This window comes from Ascaphus truei, chromosome 12 (assembly GCF_040206685.1).
Source record: "Ascaphus truei isolate aAscTru1 chromosome 12, aAscTru1.hap1, whole genome shotgun sequence".
NCBI lineage: Eukaryota > Metazoa > Chordata > Amphibia > Anura > Ascaphidae > Ascaphus > Ascaphus truei.
The window spans coordinates 52,785,645-52,799,412 of NC_134494.1; the positions used below are offsets into that span (position 1 = coordinate 52,785,645).

Sequence of the window (13,768 nt, forward strand, 5' to 3'; positions counted from 1 at the left end):
AAGTAGGTGTGGATGGTGCGTTGTTTAACCAGCGGATCTCTATAAGTAGGTGTGGATGGTGCGTTGTTTAACCATCGGATCTCTATAAGTAGGTGTGGATGGTGCGTTGTTTAACCAGCGGATCTCTATAAGTAGGTGTGGATGGTGCGTTGTTTAACCAGCGGATCTCTATAAGTAGGTGTGGATGGTGCGTTGTTTAACCAGCGGATCTCTATAAGTAGGTGTGGATGGTGCATTGTTTAACCAGCGGATCTCTATAAGTAGGTGTGGATGGTGCATTGTTTAACCAGCGGATCTCTATAAGTAGGTGTGGATGGTGCATTGTTTAACCAGCGGATCTCTATAAGTAGGTGTGGATGGTGCATTGTTTAACCAGCGGATCTCTATAAGTAGGTGTGGATGGTGCATTGTTTAACCAGCGGATCTCTATAAGTAGGTGTGGATGGTGCATTGTTTAACCAGCGGATCTCTATAAGTAGGTGTGGATGGTGCATTGTTTAACCAGCGGATCTCTATAAGTAGGTGTGGATGGTGCATTGTTTAACCAGCGGATCTCTATAAGTAGGTGTGGATGGTGCATTGTTTAACCAGCGGATCTCTATAAGTAGGTGTGGATGGTGCATTGTTTAACCAGCGGATCTCTATAAGTAGGTGTGGATGGTGCATTGTTTAACCAGCGGATCTCTATAAGTAGGTGTGGATGGTGTATTGTTTAACCAGCGGATCTCTATAAGTAGGTGTGGATGGTGTATTGTTTAACCAGCGGATCTCTATAAGTAGGTGTGGATGGTGCGTTGTTTAACCAGCGGATCTCTATAAGTAGGTGTGGATGGTGCGTTGTTTAACCAGCGGATCTCTATAAGTAGGTGTGGATGGTGCGTTGTTTAACCAGCGGATCTCTATAAGTAGGTGTGGATGGTGCATTGTTTAACCAGCGGATCTCTATAAGTAGGTGTGGATGGTGCATTGTTTAACCAGCGGATCTCTATAAGTAGGTGTGGATGGTGCATTGTTTAACCAGCGGATCTCTATAAGTAGGTGTGGATGGTGTATTGTTTAACCAGCGGATCTCTATAAGTAGGTGTGGATGGTGCGTTGTTTAACCAGCGGATCTCTATAAGTAGGTGTGGATGGTGCGTTGTTTAACCAGCGGATCTCTATAAGTAGGTGTGGATGGTGCGTTGTTTAACCAGCGGATCTCTATAAGTAGGTGTGGATGGTGCGTTGTTTAACCAGCGGATCTCTATAAGTAGGTGTGGATGGTGCGTTGTTTAACCAGCGGATCTCTATAAGTAGGTGTGGATGGTGCGTTGTTTAACCAGCGGATCTCTATAAGTAGGTGTGGATGGTGCGTTGTTTAACCAGCGGATCTCTATAAGTAGGTGTGGATGGTGCGTTGTTTAACCAGCGGATCTCTATAAGTAGGTGTGGATGGTGTGTTGTTTAACCAGCGGATCTCTATAAGTAGGTGTGGATGGTGCGTTGTTTAACCAGCGGATCTCTATAAGTAGGTGTGGATGGTGCGTTGTTTAACCAGCGGATCTCTATAAGTAGGTGTGGATGGTGCTTTGTTTAACCAGCGGATCTCTATAAGTAGGTGTGGATGGTGCATTGTTTAACCAGCGGATCTCTATAAGTAGGTGTGGATGGTGTATTGTTTAACCAGCGGATCTCTATAAGTAGGTGTGGATGGTGCATTGTTTAACCAGCGGATCTCTATAAGTAGGTGTGGATGGTGCATTGTTTAACCAGCGGATCTCTATAAGTAGGTGTGGATGGTGCATTGTTTAACCAGCGGATCTCTATAAGTAGGTGTGGATGGTGCATTGTTTAACCAGCGGATCTCTATAAGTAGGTGTGGATGGTGCATTGTTTAACCAGCGGATCTCTATAAGTAGGTGTGGATGGTGCATTGTTTAACCAGCGGATCTCTATAAGTAGGTGTGGATGGTGCATTGTTTAACCAGCGGATCTCTATAAGTAGGTGTGGATGGTGCATTGTTTAACCAGCGGATCTCTATAAGTAGGTGTGGATGGTGCATTGTTTAACCAGCGGATCTCTATAAGTAGGTGTGGATGGTGCATTGTTTAACCAGCGGATCTCTATAAGTAGGTGTGGATGGTGCATTGTTTAACCAGCGGATCTCTATAAGTAGGTGTGGATGGTGCATTGTTTAACCAGCGGATCTCTATAAGTAGGTGTGGATGGTGTATTGTTTAACCAGCGGATCTCTATAAGTAGGTGTGGATGGTGCATTGTTTAACCAGCGGATCTCTATAAGTAGGTGTGGATGGTGCGTTGTTTAACCAGCGGATCTCTATAAGTAGGTGTGGATGGTGCGTTGTTTAACCAGCGGATCTCTATAAGTAGGTGTGGATGGTGCATTGTTTAACCAGCGGATCTCTATAAGTAGGTGTGGATGGTGCATTGTTTAACCAGCGGATCTCTATAAGTAGGTGTGGATGGTGCATTGTTTAACCAGCGGATCTCTATAAGTAGGTGTGGATGGTGTATTGTTTAACCAGCGGATCTCTATAAGTAGGTGTGGATGGTGCATTGTTTAACCAGCGGATCTCTATAAGTAGGTGTGGATGGTGCGTTGTTTAACCAGCGGATCTCTATAAGTAGGTGTGGATGGTGCGTTGTTTAACCAGCGGATCTCTATAAGTAGGTGTGGATGGTGCGTTGTTTAACCAGCGGATCTCTATAAGTAGGTGTGGATGGTGCGTTGTTTAACCAGCGGATCTCTATAAGTAGGTGTGGATGGTGCGTTGTTTAACCAGCGGATCTCTATAAGTAGGTGTGGATGGTGCGTTGTTTAACCAGCGGATCTCTATAAGTAGGTGTGGATGGTGCGTTGTTTAACCAGCGGATCTCTATAAGTAGGTGTGGATGGTGTGTTGTTTAACCAGCGGATCTCTATAAGTAGGTGTGGATGGTGCGTTGTTTAACCAGCGGATCTCTATAAGTAGGTGTGGATGGTGCGTTGTTTAACCAGCGGATCTCTATAAGTAGGTGTGGATGGTGCTTTGTTTAACCAGCGGATCTCTATAAGTAGGTGTGGATGGTGCATTGTTTAACCAGCGGATCTCTATAAGTAGGTGTGGATGGTGTATTGTTTAACCAGCGGATCTCTATAAGTAGGTGTGGATGGTGCATTGTTTAACCAGCGGATCTCTATAAGTAGGTGTGGATGGTGTATTGTTTAACCAGCGGATCTCTATAAGTAGGTGTGGATGGTGCGTTGTTTAACCAGCGGATCTCTATAAGTAGGTGTGGATGGTGCATTGTTTAACCAGCGGATCTCTATAAGTAGGTGTGGATGGTGTATTGTTTAACCAGCGGATCTCTATAAGTAGGTGTGGATGGTGCATTGTTTAACCAGCGGATCTCTATAAGTAGGTGTGGATGGTGCATTGTTTAACCAGCGGATCTCTATAAGTAGGTGTGGATGGTGCGTTGTTTAACCAGCGGATCTCTATAAGTAGGTGTGGATGGTGCATTGTTTAACCAGCGGATCTCTATAAGTAGGTGTAGATGGTGTATTGTTTAACCAGCGGATCTCTATAAGTAGGTGTTGATGGTGTGTTGTTTAACCAGCGGATCTCTATAAGTAGGTGTGGATGGTGCATTGTTTAACCAGCGGATCTCTATAAGTAGGTGTGGATGGTGCATTGTTTAACCAGCGGATCTCTATAAGTAGGTGTGGATGGTGCGTTGTTTAACCAGCGGATCTCTATAAGTAGGTGTGGATGGTGCGTTGTTTAACCAGCGGATCTCTATAAGTAGGTGTGGATGGTGCATTGTTTAACCAGCGGATCTCTATAAGTAGGTGTGGATGGTGCGTTGTTTAACCAGCGGATCTCTATAAGTAGGTGTGGATGGTGCGTTGTTTAACCAGCGGATCTCTATAAGTAGGTGTGGATGGTGCATTGTTTAACCAGCGGATCTCTATAAGTAGGTGTGGATGGTGCAGCTGGTAGGCAGCTAAATGAATTACATTTGTACAACTACCATTGCCTGCACCTTTACACAAATAATCCCAGACAGGATTTCTAACAGATATTTAACTGGCAACACGTCTTAACACATGATGTTATTGCAATCAAGTGTGTGTGTGTGTGTGTGTGTGTGTGTGTGTGTGTGTGTGTGTGTGTGTGTGTGTGTGTGTGTACAACTGTATGCTCATCTGCATGTCTTAGTGAGGTCTGCAACCCCACCTTTCACCATTATCACCCAGCATACAACACTTCCACTGGCTTCCACTGGCCCCAGGGTGAACGTGTAACACACCTGGCCCCAGGGTGAGCGTGTAACACACCTGGCCCCAGGGTGAGCGTGTAACACACCTGGCCCCAGGGTGAACGTGTAACACACCTGGCCCTAGGGTTAGCGTGTAACACACCTGGCCCCAGGGTGAGCGTGTAACACACCTGGCCCCAGGGTGAGCGTGTAACACACCTGGCCCCAGGGTGAACGTGTAACACCTGGCCCCAGGGTTAGCGTGTAACACGCCTGAACCCAGGATGAGCGTGTAACACACCTGGCCCCAGGGTGAGCGTGTAACACACCTGGCCCCAGGGTGAGCGTGTAACACACCTGGCCCAAGGGTGAACGTGTAACACACCTGGCCCCAGGGTGAGCGTGTAACACACCTGGCCCCAGGGTGAGCGTGTAACACACCTGGCCCCAGGGTGAACGTGTAACACACCTGGCCCCAGGGTTAGCGTGTAACACACCTGGCCCCAGGGTGAGCGTGTAACACACCTGGCCCCAGGGTGAGCGTGTAACACACCTGAGCTCTTTCACTTGACCGCAAACCTAGTATATGTTGCTAAGAGGGACTCCGGCATTGCCGTGAACAGCATCACTTGTCATACACAAGCCAACGCAACGCAATTACACGCCCCGTGTGACCCGGAACGCCGGGTTATTTTCGGATCTGTATTTCAATTAACTTTTTCTGCAATTTTTCTTTTGTGCAGTTCTTTAATTCATGTCATTATGCAAGGCTATCTGCGCGTGCATGGCTATCTGCGCGTGCATGGCTATCTGCGCGTGCATGGCTATCTGCGCGTGCATGGCTATCTGCGCGTGCATGGCTATCTGCGCGTGCATGGCTATCTGCGCGTGCATGGCTATCTGCGCGTGCATGGCTATCTGCGCGTGCATGGCTATCTGTGCGTGCATGGCTATCTGCGCGTGCATGGCTATCTGCGCGTGCATGGCTATGGCTATCTACACATGCATGGCTATCTGTACGTGCATGGCTATCTGCGCGTGCATGGCTATCTGCGCGTGCATGGCTATCTGCGCGTGCATGGCTATGGCTATCTACACATGCATGGCTATCTGTACGTGCATGGCTATCTGCGCGTGCATGGCTATCTGCGCGTGCATGGCTATCTGCGCGTGCATGGCTATCTGCGCGTGCATGGCTATCTGCGCGTGCATGGCTATCTGTGCGTGCATGGCTATCTGCGCGTGCATGGCTATCTGCGCGTGCATGGCTATGGCTATCTACACATGCATGTCTATCTGTACGTGCATGGCTATCTGCGCGTGCATGGCTATCTGCGCGTGCATGGCTATCTGCGCGTGCATGGCTATCTGCGCGTGCATGGCTATCTGCACGTGCATGGCTATCTGCACGTGCATGGCTATGGCTATCTACCCATGCATGGCTATGGCTATCTGCACGTGCATGGCTATCTGCCCATGCATGGCTATCTGCCCATGCATGGCTATGGCTATCTACACATGCATGGCTATCTGCACGTGCATGGCTATCTGCGCGTGCATGGCTATCTGCGCGTGCATGGCTATCTGCGCGTGCATGGCTATCTGCGCGTGCATGGCTATCTGCGCGTGTAAGGCTATCTGCGCGTGCAAGGCTATTTGCTCGTGCAAGGCTATCTGCGCGTGCAAGGCTATCTGCGCGTGCAAGGCTATCTGCGTGTGCATGGCTATCTGCGCGTGGATGGCTATTTGCACGTGCATGGCTATCTGCGCGTGCATGGCTATCTGCGCGTGCATGGCTATCTGCACGTGCATGGCTATCTGCACGTGCATGGCTATGCTCCCTTCCAACACCCACCGCCCCATCACTCTTGCTTGATTGTTCCGGTGTTTTCACCCTAATGTATAGAGTATAAGTGATGCAGAGTATTGTGTGTCCTCAGTCAGTGTTTCCTGTAGCTGGAAGGCTGGGTCACACGTGGACTTTCTTAGCAATAGTCAAGCGATCACTCAGCAAAACGTATAGTACTGCAGAGCGTTTCATTTATATATATTTGTATCTGAATTTGTTTCGTGTGCATCTACCTATAATATTAAAAACACATTTTATGCTACTATTGTATGCATCTCTACTAGTGCAATGCAAATATTTTGGCACTATGCTAAATACAAAATAATCACATATTTCAAAGCTTGTATGCCACTTAATTTTGTCATAAAAATGCCTGTCAAGCAATATAAAACATTTCTGTGAAAAATACATTAAATCTCTTTTTATAATTCCAGCAGTAGACCTGCAAAGCACTGTTGGTTCCGGAATAGTGTAATTTTGAACATAAAAGCAGTTAAATTGCTATATGAATCAGTCTTTAATGTATAGATCCATTGTGTGGTAGGTGCCATTTTAGTTTTTTTAGCATGTTCTATAACCTTACAAAACGACGTTAAGGTAGCAAACTAGCAACATTGATTACAGTCAGGGGACAAAGTGAGGAAATTCACAATTGCGATTCAATGTTTCCCACTCAGAATATATCACTACCCTTGGTCTTAATCACCAGTAGAATTCATGTAAATGAATTGAAAGAAAGCTGTAAATAAATGGCGGCAGTGTGGAGTACAGAAGTGGGAATGGAAGAACTAAGTTCCCATTCATTTTCTAGTTTATGTCGTGGCTGGCACCTCAGGTTTGAGGATCTCGGCCACTATGGGACATTATTTGTTTGGTTTAAGAAATAGTTTGTGTGAATGCCTTGCATTGACCGTCAATTTTTGGTTTATGGGTACAATAACATAGACGTGTGACCTGTCACCATCCGCAATGTATATTTCTATTTAAGTTTATTTTTTTATTGATAGAGATCAGTGTTTTTCAACCTGTGTTCCTAGGAACCCTTGGGTTCCGCTGGGCATACCTAAAGGGTTCCCTGTGCTTTTCAGGTCATTTTAAAATTGTATAAAATACAGAAGAATTTACAATGCATCTGATCTCAGACGCGCTATTAGAGAGGGTTGGGGTTCCTTACAATGCATGTGATCTCAGACACGCTATTAGAGAGGGTTGGGGTTCCTTACAATGCATCTGATCTCAGACGCGCTATTAGAGAGGGTTCGGGTTCCTTACAATGCATCTGATCTCAGACGCGTTATTAGAGAGGGTTGGGGTTACTTACAATGCATCGTATCTCAGACACGCTATTAGAGAGGGTTGGGGTTCCTTACAATGCATCTGATCTCAGACGCGCTATTAGAGAGGGTTGGGGTTCCTTACAATGCATATGATCACAGACGCGCTATTAGAGAGGGTCAGGGTTCCTTACATTGCATCTAATCTCACACGCGCTATTAGAGAGGGTTGGGGTTCCTTACACTGTATCTGATCTCAGAATCGCTATTAGAGAGGGTCGGGGTTCCTTACACTGTATCTGATCTCAGACTCGTTATTAGAGAGGGTTGGGGTTACTCAGAATTTCACATAGGGTTCCTTAACCAAATTAAGATTGTAAACCACTGATATAGATGGCAACCAGTTGCTGTCATCAGGGGTGATGTTTCCAGTATGAGCCAGACACAGTGCCATTAAGGATCTGAGGCCCTTCTTTTCTTTTCTGGGCACATTGCATCTGTCCACTGGCAGTAGCAACATTCTTACACAGCAAAATCATTTAGGCCTTGCTTATAGACGTTAGGGTAGAGTTCATCCTTATTTTTAATCTAGTTGCCAAAGGGCGCCATGTTTTAGCATGGCAACCAGAAAGCATTTTTGACATGCGACAAAACTCACACAATTGGGTGTTTAGGGTTAGCTGTACTTTTGTGTTGAGAACAATGTTTTTTTTTTTTTTATTATATAAGGGTTGAATGGCTGGATATGCATAATACTACCTGTTTTGTAACCATTATAGGAAGAGAAATCCAAACCAACCGTTAATAACATATTCATCCATAACTGTTTACAAATCTAATAGAAAGATCACCAATGTTTCTATTATCAATACATTTATCTGCAGGGTATCCTAATAAAGAATTCTGAATTAATATTGCCTGCAGAAGGCTTCAGCTGGATTTGCTAAAGATTATTGGTCTATTGAACCCTTAAAGAGATTACGTGATCACTTCAGAACTTTTATTTGTGGAGATTCTCACTCGTATCTATTTACACGGGTACATGATTTGCTTTCCTGAATTCCGTCACACACACATATACATAGGAGACTCACAGTTGAAACATTAGGTACGTTTCTTTTACATGTATTGTGAACGTGACTTTAGTGCAGCTAAAGGATTATTTGGGGAAAATAACACTAGATCAATGCTTTGGGATTGGAATATATGTTTTGTTTAGCTCACTTTCCATCTATTACGTTTGCTCAATGGCACCTATAGGTTCCTATGTACTGCAGCAACACACAGAACTGTGTTGGGCGCCCATTTTTTATTTATCCCTGTGGCTAAGTGGGTTATTTAATAAGCTCCGAAGTGGCGATTTTTGAAAATACAGTTGCATTTGTTCTTGCAGTGCGACGGCCGCGTCACGTGAGCGGTTCAACCAATGAGGACAAACCGCTCACGAGATGTCACGACCATGCCTCCTTGTCTCCTCAATCCTAGTTCATGTTTCGCGCATGACACCGCGGGAACTCGCACAACCACTATAATCGCAGCCTTATAGTCAAAAGTAGCACACACATTCTGTGCGGCAAGAGTAGACTGTAGGGCATTTGAAAGCGAAGTGTTCCATCACTGTAAGTATTAGACTCTAAATTTGATGGGTTTATGCTGACAATGTAGGTAACCAAAATAATAAGCTCAGGGCTGAATTATTCCTTCAACTCCACTTTAAAAATACTGTTTTTGTGAGAATCCATATATGTTGACGTGTTTCTCAAGTCTAATTGACCATTATTCTTTGTTTAATGAGTGTTGTATAGCTCCCAACACTTCTTATTCAGATTACTCCATGCGTTTATCTAGAAATACATAAAATCTAAACAAAAACGACAACATTTGGAACAAATTTGTTTGTTTTTCAATCTAACCGGGAATGAGATCAAGATATTTCCTGTAGCCGATTCTTGGTAAAGAGGCGTTACATGAACACCAGAAAGTCTTGCTCTAGCACTGGATCACTTGGTATAGTTAGGGTTGTTGTGTCTTTTTAAGTTGGCACATGACGCCTGTAGCGTGCCTGATATCTCTTATGATTTATGGCCAACCTAGACATTTTACATTCTTCTGAGGCTGCCTGACTGTTGTGACTCTTTTAGTGCCCTAAGAAAGTTAATAGCCACTGTTGTTCAGATATCTACACAGTGATTTCAAAGACTTTGCTTCCACTTAGGTTAAAAAAGAAAAATATTGTTGGTTAAGAATTTACTGCCTGGTTTTATTTTCAAAATTACATCTTTAAAATACCCCAGTGGTTTTCTGTTTTTGGGTACGCAATGCAATATTTTGGCGGCTACTAAAAATAGCAACCGGAGAGAATGTCCTATAAATCTGTCCTGATCGGCGAAGATTCAAAATATCTCAAGCATCCTTTACTCAGTCAGGTGTATATATAGCTAATGAAAACAAGAAGTGTTGCATGTTCATTGGTATTGTGAAATGTTTGTTTTCTGGGTCTAAAGAAATGGCTTCTGGTTAAGCGTTTTGATTTTGTCCACTTGATAATGTTATTGATTTTCATATGAAAATTGTAGTCTCCGTCCATTTTTTTGTTTGTTGGAGGGTTCAGTGTCAGTGTACAGGCAGCTCCTTCCATTTCCCATTTAACACGTTGCTCCTCCACTTTGGGGACGTCCCTCGTCTTGGCACATTATTGTATATATTGTGAACTAATAAAAATAAGGGTTTATTAGAAATATTTGTTAACGATACAATGATACTGCTCACCTCTACCCCTTGCTAAATAGTTATTGGAAGTGGAATAGAAAGTGGAGGTTTGCGTGGAATATTTTAACCATTGGATAAATTGTTCCAATACAGAAGGGGGACCTCTCTAAAACCAAAATGATCAACTCTGGGATGAAGACATATGTCACTTATATGTTGAACAAGAATATATTCCATTTAGTAACCCATATCTCAAACCTCTCTATCCATAAAGGAAGTTTGATGGAAGAAGTGCCCTTCTGAAACATGTCAGAATGGGTTAAAATGGCAAAATTGGTCTGATTTAAAACAGTAGCAGAGCATTTTTCGTAAATCTTACCAATCCTTGTTTTTCTACTTCTATGAAAGAAGCTCAGTTTCTCTGTAACAACGGTCCTTTGTTCTCGGACAAACTAAAAACGTGCTTGTGTTTAGACCAAACAATAAAAATAAACTACCTTAGTCTGTTCTGGGGAAAGGAAATCATGGATATTTAAAAGCATAAAGTCCCTCATTGTGCTAGGTAAAGAATAGTTTTAGGAAAGCCCTGCAGGTTTCAGTTGCATCTGTTACCTATCTGAATGCATGCAGCCAACAAAATGGTATATTGTGACTTTTTGCTTCAGTCTGTGAGTGATTTACTTCTATATGTTCAATGCTTGTTAACCGAATCATCTTAAAGCAAGAGTAGTAAGTACCTACCTCTTTATTCTAGTACTTGAAACCCTGCTCTTTTAAAACCCTTCACTGCCGAAAGCGGCCTGCCATGGATAGCTTTCCACATACTTTGGCAGAGGAGGGGTTATGTACGATTACGTACACCTGCCAGAGAAACTCATTTGTACATTTGCTATGGAAAACATTTAAGATGGCACTTCAGATAATGTCTCTAAATAAATGTTTAGGATGGATGTCAACATGTTTGTGTGTAAGGTAACTATGATAATGCAATGAGCTGTTTAAAATTATAAATATTAGGAAATATTGTCAGATAAGCAAAAAAAATTAGACTAATGGGTGACTGCAATCAACACAGTGATTTTTACTAGATACTTTTAACCACATTTCTGCCAGCAAAGAAATGTCTTGCTGACCTTTCTGACAGGAAGAGGGTTAATAGTGATTGCTACTTTGAATGGAAATTAGGTTCTGGGGATCTAGAGAAAAACAATTTTTTGAATCTGATCTCTAAAGCAAACTGAGCAATGGTCCTTTTTCTTAACCCGTCCTGCATGTGACCATGAATATGTGTAGATGTTTCTTAGGAGCCATAATGGACTGTGTTGCTATGGCGTAAAAAGCCGGACAATGAAAGAATAGTCTCTTGTGGTACTTCCTGGAAACAAATACTGTGCAAATGAGTTATCTGGGATGGTGACAATAGTCCTTGATGGGTTGCAATTAGTTTCATGTATAGTTAGAGAATCTTTCCCAACCCCCTTCAACATTATTTGCCGTATTTACTAAGCAGTGCTATTCTGCAACATACGACCCAGCGCTAGAAGACATCATCTGGCCAATCCTTCTCTTACCATGCCCCCAAAACTGGAACAATCTACCGGAGACTCTCACAGCCACCACCAGTCTAAGTTCTTTCAAAACCAAAGCTGTCTCACATTTTAACCTGGTCTGTAACTGCTCCATATGTCTATAATATATATTATCTCTAACTGTGCATGCAACGTATTGTATATAATGTATACCCTGTTCACTTATGTAACTATATTTGTAACCATGTATTATTTGTCATCTTAACTCTGTGCCCAGGACATACTTGGAAACGAGAGGTAACTCTCAATGTATTCTTCATGGTAAAACATTATATAAATAAATGTACTTCACTTAATGTGCTGTAAGGTGTCATGCAGAATAGCACCATTTACCTGCATATTTACAGATTCTACTGCGGTGTGATATTTAGGGGGTTATTTATTAAAGTGTGATGGTGCTGATTGGCAGCGCTGCATTCAAAATCTCTTTCAAGATCAGTGGGAGTTTTTGCGCAGTGGTGTGGGATCTGCACTGTGGCACTTTAATGAATAACCCTCTTGATGTTAAAGTATTTTTACACCTACCCGGTGTTGCTCTGTAACCATGCAAAGAGGCTGTTGTCTCTATCAACTTTAAACATCCTTAAATTAATATATATGGCTTATAGTCGCCCCAACATATGATGTGTGACCTGTTCTGCCATCTTGACTTTTTGTTACTCTTGTTTCCAGTGTCTAATTACCCACCATACTAGCCCACAGTAGCGGATGGTCTAATGATGTTACGTTAACATTTGTATGTTTTTAGCGATTTGCCCGGAAAACTTCATTTCATTTCTAAGTTGCGTGCCGTTTTTTGTTGCAGGTCAGTTTAATGAATTCAACAGCAACTTACCAGTGATTTCTGGGTGCTGGGGCTGATTTTCTTGAGTATTTGTAAGTATTATTATACTTCTTATTTTGCTTACTTTGACAGACTTGGTAATAGTGAAAAAAAGTTACAAATAAATAAATCTGTAGGTCCTTTATTATAGCACAATATTATGCAGCAAAAGTTACCACCACACTTTAATGAAGAACCTGCTACATTTTACACCGTCTAGAGTTTTATACAAATCAGGAGCTATGTTCATTTGTGGAGGTGGGAGAACATTTCCCTTTCTGAACATGAACATCTGTTCCTGCCTCTGAAATCATATTAGGAACACAACATGACTCCCCCTGATTCCTGATGAGAAAGTATTTTATTTTATATTCATATTTGTTTAGCTTAAGCTTAGGTACACGTCAGAATCTTGAGGCTGCATTTTAAAAATGTATAGCCTGCTTATAAAGCAGAAGTGCAACCTGCTATGGAGCAATATATATGGCCATACAATCCATGAAAATCCTACTCTAGAACTGATGTCAACATCTGTTCGCCACAAATTGATTGATTGTGTCTCTGTCCCTAGCTCATTTTGTCTCTCTTCTCTGTGCTGACTTAAGCTTTCTCATCCTGGACCAATATAGCTTGTACCCTGATCTAACATATGTCCATGCAATCCTTGTCCTCGGGTCAGGTGCCAAAGGCACATTCCTCAAAGATTGATTAGAAGTGCCCAGCAGTCACATTGAGAAGCATAGATTGATGGAGTGTGAGAATGTATTTCATGTACAGCTCAATTTGGCCAAGCAGTCAAGAGAATTAGTTAGTTAAGTAGGAGGTGAGACTGATCTAGAAACTGAAACATCTCCAGTCCAAATCATGAGTGGGCAGATATGACATTCGTGAAGAAGCCCAAAGACTGGACCATAGGACAGGAAGCCATAGCCACTTATACTTTTAGGAGACTTGCTTAAGACTGGAGAACACCTGCAACCTCACCACACATTATATAATTGTATGAGACCCCTAATAAGTACTGGGGTAATTACTGGGGTAAAATGCTACTTACCTGGTTACTTCTCTTAAAATGTTTTAGTTGGTGGCACTGCTTATTTAATATGATTTTGGAGTCTGTGCTTCCCTTCTGGATGACTGCTAAAAGAACAGATAACTCAGCCTTATAATTAATCGTTGTTTAATTTTTCTATCACGTGGACCATGTGTTCATCTCTTCACAATATCAACATGCAGATAATTAAAAATAATGAGGAGAGGGAATGTCCGACTAGAATAATG

At 42.8% G+C, this 13,768-nt stretch overlaps 1 protein-coding gene across 14 annotated transcripts in view; it reads left to right on the plus strand.

The window, feature by feature from the left end:
* The window catches only part of SOX6 (SRY-box transcription factor 6), a 561,724-nt gene that overhangs the window by 72,611 nt on the left and 475,345 nt on the right, over window positions 1-13,768 (plus strand). For 13 of the 14 annotated variants that reach the window (XM_075567743.1, XM_075567736.1, XM_075567734.1 and 10 more), the window contains one exon: window positions 12,470-12,540. The exons of the other annotated variant lie outside the window; for it this stretch is intronic. The gene's annotated coding sequence lies outside the window, so the exon portion shown is untranslated. The remainder of the gene's footprint in view (window positions 1-12,469; window positions 12,541-13,768) is intronic. 14 annotated transcript variants of the gene reach the window in all.